This window comes from Olea europaea, unplaced genomic scaffold (genome assembly GCF_002742605.1).
Source record: "Olea europaea var. sylvestris unplaced genomic scaffold, O_europaea_v1 scaffold2131, whole genome shotgun sequence".
In the NCBI taxonomy this organism is placed as follows: Eukaryota; Viridiplantae; Streptophyta; class Magnoliopsida; order Lamiales; family Oleaceae; genus Olea; species Olea europaea.
This window is the reverse complement of record NW_019239275.1, coordinates 172,944-179,866: the sequence shown is the minus strand read 5'-3', so window position 1 is coordinate 179,866 and position 6,923 is coordinate 172,944.

The window sequence follows — 6,923 nt, the reverse complement described above, 5'->3', positions numbered from 1 at the left end:
AAAAATTAAGATACAAATAAAGGAAAAATCTTGGGTTGCCTCCCAAAAAGCGCTTCTTTAAAGTCAGTAGCTAGATTTTATGTCGCAGTCATTCTGGAACAACTAGCTCAAGGCTCTCTTTAACGGTGGGGAACTCTTCTACGTAGTGTTTGATGCATTGACCATTAACTTTGAAGGTTCCCTTTGTTGGGTGGTGTAGTTCAACTATACCGTAGGGAAACACCTGGGAGACAGTAAAAGGGTCGGACCATCTAGATTTCAATTTTCTTGGAAAGGTTTAAGTCTGGAGTTATATAAGAGCACTTGATCTCCCACTCTGAAAATTCGTTGTCTGATGTTCTTGTCATGTCACTGCTTCATCATTTCCTTGTAAATGGGTGCATTCACATATACTGCTCTTCTAAATTCTTCCAATTCATGTAGCTGTAGTATTATTCTTTCTCCAGCTTCTCTAGATCCATGTTCAACTACTTCAGTGCGTGGTATGCTTTGTGTTCAAACTCAACTGGTAGGTGGCATTCTTTCCCAAAGATTAGTCGGTATGAGAACATTCCAATAGGTGTCTTATATGCAATACGATATGCCCATAAAACATCGTCGAATTTCTTTGACCAATACTTGCGAGATGCATTTACAGTGAGCTCCAGGATTATTTTCAGTTTTCTGTTAGAAGTTTCCACCTGTCCATTTGTCTAAGGGTGGTAAAGAGTGGCAATTCGATGCTGTACCCTGTACTTATGAAGTACTGCCTGAAATAGTAGATTTCAAAAATGAGTTCCAGCATCATTTATTATGGCTCTTTGGGATCCATAGCGGTTGAAGATATGTTTCTTTATGAAGCTTACCACTACCTTTGCATCATTTGTAGGTAATGCTTTGGCTTCTACCCATTTGGAGACGTAGTCCACTACTACCAGAATATACCGATTATTGTAAGATCATGGAAAAGGACCCATAAAATCAATTCCCTAGACATCAAAGATTTTCACTTCCAGGATGTTGTTAAGTGGCATCTCGCGATGAGCTGATATGTTACCTATTCTCTAACACTTATCACATGACCTGTAGAAATTGTGGCAGTCCTTGAATAATGTAGGCCAAAAGAAACTACATTGAAGCAATTTTGCAGTTGTTTTAGTGAGGCCAAAATGTCCTCCATAAGCTGAAGTATGAACCCTTAAAAGGATTTGTTTCATCTCATCCTTTGACAGACATCTCCTGATGATCTGGTATGTCTCTCTCCTATATAATTTTAGATCATCCCAACAATAGAATATCACTTCATGAAGCAGGTTCTTCTTCTACTGATAGGTGAGATCTGGATCCATATAGCCACCAGCTAAGTAATTAAGAATGTCTGCATACCACAGAGCCCTTTCTATCTGTAATAACTACTCATCTGTGAAGACCTCATTAATATCCACATCATTTGAATCATGTAGTTGCTCTATCCTTCATAAGTAATTCGCTACCTGATTTTCTGTTCCTTTTTTTATCATGAATCTCGATGTCATATTCTTGCAGCAACAGAACCCCCCATCGAATTAGCCTTGGTCTCATGTCATTCTTCTCAAACAAATACGTCAAAACCGCATGGTCCATATAGACTATCACCTTGGACCCATCAGATAGGAATGAAATTTGTCAAAAGCAAAAACCACCGCAAGCATCTCTTTTTCAGTTGCTGCATAGTTGATCTGAGCATTTGTCAATATTTTGCTAGCATAGTAGATAACATGATATACTTTTCCTTTGCATTGCCCTAACACTACCCTACTGCAAAATTACATCCATCATACGTGAGCTCAAAAGGCAGTCCCCAATCTGGTACCACTATTATAGTTACCAATGTCAATTTTTCCTTCAAAGTGTTAAATGCTTTTAAAAACTCAAAAAAAAAAATTAAATGGTACATCCTTCTCTAGCAGGTTGCATAGCGGCTTTGTAATTTTTGCAAAGTTTTAAATAAATTTTCTGTAAAACCCTGCATGTTCTAGAAAACTTCTGATGCCCTTTACTGAATTAGGTGGCTGTAATTTCTCAATCACCTGTATTTTGGCATTGTCCACCTCGATGGCCTGTGCAGAAATTCTATGTCTCGGTACTATTCCTCTTTTACCATGAAATGACATTTTTCCCAATTCACCACTTAGTTCTTCTCTTCACATCTTTGTAATACAAGAGACAACCAATTTAAGTAGTCATCAAATGAATCTCCAAACACAGAAAAACCGTCCATGAAAATCTCCATATACTTTTTTACCATTCCAGAAAAGATGGCCATCATGCACCGTTGAAATATTACATATGTGTTGCATAGATCAAAATGCATCATTCTAAATGAAAAGGTTCCATAAGGGCCTGTGAATGTTGTTTTCTCTTGGTCTTCTGGAGCAATAACTATCTGATTGCATCCTGAATATCCATCCAAAAATTAGTAATGAAAATGACACGCCAACCTCTCCAACATCTGATCAATGGATGGCAATGGAAAATGGTCCTTTTTAGTGGCATTGTTTAGCTTCATGTAATCTATACATACTCTTCACCCTGTCACCAACCTGTTGATATCAATTCGTTGTTCTTGTTCTTCTCCATTGTGATTCTACCATTTTTAGGCACAATGTGTACTAGACTCACCCATGAACTATAGATATGGGATAAATTATTCTTGCATCCAACAATTTCAGCACTTCTTTTTGCACTACTTTTTTCAAGGTTGGATTTAATTTACGTTGTCCTTCCACTGATGGCTTTGACCCATCCTCGATTAAAATTTTGTGCATGCAAAAAGTTGGACTGATTCCTCTTATGTCAGTTATTGTCCATCCAATTGTTGTTTTATGCTACCTGAGTACCTCCAACAATTTATCCTCCTCTTCTCTTGTTATATCATTCGCGATGATTATTGGAAGTGTTGTAGAGTCTCCAAATATACATAACGGAGATGTGAAAGCAAGGTCTTTAGTTCAAGAGTGGGTGCCTTTTTCCGTTGAGGGTACCGGGGTGAATAGTTGTCACCAAGAGATTCATATTGCCAATGTCTCCTTCCTATTGGTTGTTCGGCCAAGTTGACAACAAATTCAATTTTTTCTGCCCTTGTTGCTTCCGATTGTACAATTTATACTTCACAAATAATTGTTAGATGCTTTGTCTCAAATGCATCTGCCACCAACTCTTCAAGAACATCTACTTGGCAATAAGTTTCTGGAGTCTGAATGTTTCATCGCCTTGAACATGTTGAAAATGACTTACTCATTGTCCACCTGAAGAATCATCTTTTCATCGTAAACATCAATCAGCACTCTTTCGGTAGCAAAGAAGGGTCTTTCCAAGATTATTGGAATGTTTGAACCCTCCTCCATATCCAAAATGATCAAGTCAGCCAAAAAAATGAATTTATCAACTTTGATTAGCACATCTTGAATAATCCCATTCGTTCGTTTGATCGATCTGTCAGCCAGTTGCAAAGAGATAATTGTAGGTTTTGCTTCTTCTAATCCAAGAGACATGTAAACAGAGCAAGGCATCAAATTAACACTGGCGCCTAAATCGCATAAAGAATGTTCAAAATAATTACAACCAATTGTGCCAGGTATCGTAAAACTCTCTAGATCTTTTAGTTTGGGGTGTAACTTTTTAATAGAATTGCACTGTACTCCTCGTTCGGGCAGACAGTCTCATGTTCTTCTAGCTTTCTTTTGTTGGACAAGATCTCCTTAAAGAATTTTGCATAGCTTGGCATTTAGGTTATTACATCTGCAAATGAAATATTTATGTACAGTTTCTTGAAAATCTCCAAAAACTTGGCCAACTGCTTGTCAAGCTTCTTTCTCTATAACCTTTGAGGAAAGGGAATTGGTGGCACATAAGTTTTCATGAGGCTAGTGCTCTCAATGCGTATGTTTCTTTCCTTTCGTCTCCCTTGTGAGTTAGTGATTCAGACTCTTCTTCTTGCCAAGCCTCTTCAACCATTCTTCTTTATATTTTATTTTATCTCTAGTCTCTTCACATAGTCCCGACCCCGATAAGGAAATAGATAATTTCTAACAAAGTTTTCGTGTTGTTGATTCCTAGGTGTAGTGCTTCTTCCCCTAGAACATCATGAGCTGTCCCATAATAAAACCAGTTGTTGTTGATACCTTTTTCTCAGTTCCTTCATTTGCGGTGGTGGAGAAACTGGATCAAAAAAAGAGGGATTCTAATTGTAAGATATCTAATGAAACCGTCGCTGAAATTGAGATCTTATTCAAAGAGAAAAATATCAAATATCTGGAATAACTAGCTTATTCAAAAAAGCCCTTGCTCTTTGGAAGATCTATCTTGTATCTGGTACTGCGGACAGTGTGATGGAGAATGGATGCGGGCAAGAGACTTCCATTTTTTTTAAGGAAAAATCAACCATTTCATTTTACCAAGTTCAATGTTAGCCAGATGTATAAACTAATGCTTCCATAGATTCGATTCTACTCTAGGAGGAATGTTTTTATGCAGTGCTAACGTCTCTGAAAGTTGTACCCCACTTCTAGTTGTAATAGCTTGCGCTTGCTCTTTTGGATTGATCATTGTGTTGCCTAGCAATGTCCATTATAGTTTTGCAAGTTGTTGAGCTATCTGATCAATTTGAGTTTCCAGTTTCTTGATGGATGCTTGTTGATTTTGAAAGTTACTATCAATCTATTGGAAAACATTGCATGTATTGGTTGAACATCTTTCCCAAACTTGGTCTTTTCTCCTATTGGGTATTGTTTGAATTGTTCTCTTGTTGATTATTCGACTGTCTAAAGTTTGGGTGTTATCTCCATCTTGGGTTGTATGTTTAAGCAAATGGATTAAAATTTCAAGAACCATTATGAATGAAGTTAACTTGTTCCTTTGGAAAGCTCATAGATGTGCAGTTTTCTATTAGATGATTAACCCACAGTTCTTGCAGGATGGACCAGCTATCCTGCATGTGTTTCCTTTGTTTGTGACTTCACTAATAACTCTACTTGTTTTGTTAATGCTGCTATTTGGGCGTTGGTAGATGTTGTGCTGTCTAATTCATATATTCCCACTGCTTTTGGAGGCACCACTATTTCTGACGAAAACATGGAGTGAGTAGTAGCAATCAACTCAAATAGATTCATACATTGTTACACTAATTTCCCTATGATCGATCTGCCTGCAAAGGAATCCACTTGAGATTTGGATAGTGGTGAAAGTCCCGTGTAGAAATACTGCATTTGATTTTCGATAGTTATCCCATGATTTGGACACTTCCTAATCAACTACTTAAATGTGTTCTATGCATAATGATAGCTCTCCCTATCTTTCTATTGAAAGGTTTGAATCTCTGATCTGGTTTTTGCTACTTTAGTTGGTGGGAAGAACTTGTTGCAAAATTTCCTTGTCAATTCCTCCCATGTGATAATACTTCCATCAGGTTCGGCATCCAACCATTCCAATGCTGCATCTCTCAGAGTATAAGGGAATAATCGCAGCTTGATTGCATCCTTATTAACCTCGGAAGCATGACAATTCTAACAATTCCTAAGAAACCTAGAGATATGTGTGTTTGGATTCTCATGAAGTAGCCCATAGAATTGCAGAGTGTTGCTTATCAAATTAATCCATTTAGCCCTTATCAAGAAGTTGTTTACCCCAAAATCTGGATACATAATACTGGATCGTGCAGGTACTGCTATAAGCATTAAGAACATAGACACTGGCAAGTCCACTTCGTTTACTTCCATTTGCTCTTGCCGTTGATCTCTCACAGCCATTTGCCTAATTGGTTGTATAGGAATAGGGTTGAATAGATTGCCAACCACTTGATGTTGCTATTTTTGTTTGTGTTCTTTGTGTCTTCGTTTGAAAGTACATTCTATCTCATAATCAAACGATTCTCAATCGTCGCCTAGCGCACGGAGCATACAACGAATACCCTTTTTTTCTAAAAATAAAGAAAATGACGAATCAAATAACATTTAAAAATAAAAATAAATTACGGCTAAAAGTAATAGTCCCCAGCAACAGCATCAAAAACTTGTTGTCAATTTTATTTCTGCAAGTGTATGGACCGTAATAAGTAATAGTAACTCTAAGAGTCCAGGTTGTCAATCTCACAAGGACTATATTCTAGCACTTAATTCAATTTTTATTTAACCACTATTTGATGAAAACAAATAAAAAAAAGTTGTAGGATTTGAGTTTTAATCTAAATGCTAAAAAATAAATGGATGCACACACGATTGGTTGGAAAATCAAATAATGAATGGACGTTAAAGCAGAATAATTTCACCTAATGATCACCTTTACATTTCAAATTTAGATTCACATCTAATGTAGTGTTCATTCGAATTCTCCTATTGTATTCAATTTACCCCTCTCAAGTTCTCATAGAGCCTATTTAACTAATTAAATTTCATATCTATACGAAAATTCAACTGAGTTAAACGAGTTCTTTATCCTATGAATTTAATTGTGACCGCAGCAATTAGTATAGGCATCTCTACTCGTTACGCCAATTTACCGGATTTTACTACATGATCTAAATTCTAAACTCATATCTCTATTTGTAAAGAATTCACAAAATCATCAAATTATTGATAAGATAATTTAATGTATTCAATTCATAGCAAAATCAACACTTAAAAAAATTAAAAACTAAGAATTTTAATAAGAGAATATAAAGGATCTCAATTGGTTACATTATTCTCCCTAATAATAAATTTAACTATTCATAATAAACAGGAAAAAATCATTAATCATCATAGAATACATCACCGGATTTTGTGTTAAAGATGTGGAAGGAAAAGTAAATCTTGCACCAAAAATCTATTCATCTTCCAATTGATGCTCCACGCAATGAATTTCTGGATTTTTTCTCCCTTGAAATCTCCTTTTGATTCTCCAATGATGTTCTTCTCCTCTCAATGTGT